This window comes from Pyxicephalus adspersus, chromosome 12 (genome assembly GCF_032062135.1).
Source record: "Pyxicephalus adspersus chromosome 12, UCB_Pads_2.0, whole genome shotgun sequence".
NCBI lineage: Eukaryota > Metazoa > Chordata > Amphibia > Anura > Pyxicephalidae > Pyxicephalus > Pyxicephalus adspersus.
Genome location: NC_092869.1, coordinates 6,424,846 through 6,427,694, shown reverse-complemented (window position 1 = coordinate 6,427,694; position 2,849 = coordinate 6,424,846).

Here is a 2,849-nt window from a genome sequence, read left to right as displayed (position 1 = left end):
TTTTTTTTTTTTTTTTTATGGATACTTTCTGTCTGTCTCTCTGGATACATACATCAAATATCCAAGTAGGCTTCAATGCTCACCCGAGATCAGGCATGTGTCATAAGGGGCTTTTCATAAGGCAATGCAAAACAAAGTGCCTGGTGAACTACTGAAAGGGTACTAATATACCTCCATCCTTTTAAATTTGTTTCCACCTGGAGTACTGTTGTAGTGGTTCTACACAAAATACAAACATTTTGTGATAAAAAGAGAACAACAGGCACATTGAAAAAATCATTGAAAACATCTGTTTAGAGAAATACCAGATATTTGAACACTGTCTTTTTTTTACCCACAAAAGTGTAAATTTTCTGTGGTTTAAAAATAACTAAATAAATAATTATAATAAATAAAGCTAAAACAAAATTATATCCTACCCACCTAAAAGCCATGAATTCAACAAATGAATATCCTAAAAATGTCAATAAGCTAGGGAAAAAGTTCGTTATTTTCAAATATATCCTTTTTTTAGAAAGAAAAATATCACTTGATTGACTTTGACTATTTTGCATTTTTTTCCATTTATATCTCAATACTTACCTAACATTTTATAGTGTCCACAATTAGTTATCGGAAACTCTAAGGGGAGAGATAAAGATTGATAGATTAATGTTCTTTAGGTTCATATTAGCAAACAACAAGGAAGAAGCTCTTTTATATGAAATTCTGGTCCCTTGGCGTGGCAACAAAACTTTAATTAATTTCCCAACTGAATGATCTCCGGTCTTTTGTGAATATTCATTATATCATTTACATCTTACTTAGTTAGGAATAGTATTTAACCTTTTTAATGTCTTAATTTGTTTTAACCACCGTAGTGCTTTAACATTAAAACTTTAAACCTTTAGGGAACTTTTCAGTAACAAAAACTCCAGTCAAATTTTTGAAATGCTACAATCTCTAGAATTGTATGGACCCCCATGGGGCATTAATATTGTCTTATCTGTGGCTACTCCACTTTTCTGGGAAGAGTTTGAAGGCTATATGGTATATGTTATGTAATATGTTCCCATTTAGCTAAAAGAGTATTTTTCAGGTCAAGTACTTATGTTAATTCAAAGAATAAATTGTTCCAAGTCATCCTAACATTGTTTAATAAGGTTGAGGTCAGGGCTCTACGTTGGCCACTTGAGCACCTCCATTTGCCTAACTTCCCTTGTGGATTTTCAGCAAAGTCTAAACTTTATATGTTGTATATTAAACACTCATCCCAAATTTCCACAAGCCAACATTTAAACGTTTTTTTTATGTCCTGTTTATTTGTAGGGAAAGTGTGGTGTACAGATAATTTGGGTATTACTAAATCCTTTACTCCTATACACTATCCTATACACTACTATACTATATTTACTATCCTATACACTAAATCCTTGTACTTTTTTACTTATGAGAATGTAATTCATTGATTAGTCACTTTATTAATTTTACATCTTTAGGTTCCAGTGTACATGTCTTAAAATGAAACACCATTCAAACGTTTAATAGCATGTTGAAACGAACTTTGCATTCAAATCTGAGGTCTTCCTAACACATTCATTTATCTGCCCCCATTTTAATAGGCTATATAAATTCTTTATGAAAAAATAGGTTTCGGGATTGTTTCCAGGATCTTGCCGGTAGGGTGATAAAGTTTCCTTGGTCCAGATGCTACAGGCAAAAGCCAGGTAGAAGAAAAGTATATTTTTCTGTTTTTAGGGGGGTTTTCTCCTTTTTTAACAGCTATCATGTTTTTAAATGTGAGTAGGAAGCTTAATGTATTATTGGGACTGTGCATTTTGCTGCAAGATGTGTTTACTTGATGGAAACCTTACAATTTTGGGGAAAGAGATTCAACCCAAAACTAAAGTACCAACTATGCCTTTACAAAACTTTTGTTCAACTGTATAAGAGAGAATGCAAAGCTGACATAAAGACTAATCTAGTTACTTATGTTAAAACTTATATTTTATTATTTAAAAGTATAACAATACCTTAAGTCAAAAACTTTCTTGTGTGTTCTAATCAAAACAACATATAAATGCAATTCTTTCTTTGTTTAAAAAAAAAATATTTGGTAGTTTTTCTGCAGGAGTTTGAGAATACTCCATGACCTGCAGTGAAATTATTGCAGAATTGTCATCCTCAACAATTGCAGAGGACTACATCATCCCTTCAGATACATAGACATGATGGCTCCATATTAAAGAACTATCACAGTCAGGTGGGAAGCACAGACAGAGAAAGCTTTGCATCTTTCTTGTGAGTAACTGATTAAGACGATGGAGACACTGTGAATATTTGAGATCAATGTCAAGCAGAAAGAACACATAGCAATGATCCCAGCTGAGATGTACATGGCTAATTCATTACGTAAAGTGTTTTAGCAGGACATTCGAAGGAAGCGGTTGACATGGTGGGATTTGCAGTACAGAAGTTGGAAGGTGAGGAAAACATGGATTGCCGAGTTTAGAAAGACTCTTAAACTAGCAAACTTGTTCATGATGGTGTTGTAGTGCAATGGTCTAAAGATGGCAGCAAACCTGTCCTATCTCATGACGGCTAAAATAAAACACTTTGTTGATCTTAAAGCCAAACTAAAAAAGCAATACACATGCCTGCAAAGAAATACTTCTGTTCTTGACCATAGTGTTTACGAGAATTTTTGGGACAATAGAAGATGAGAAACAAATGTCTATAATGGAAAAGTTGCCTAAAAAAGTGCATGGGGGTCTGTAGCTTTGGGTCTAACCCTCACCACAATGATCAGTTAGAAGGTTTCCTGACAATGGGATTATATACATCACAAAGAATAAGAGGAAGCAGAAAGC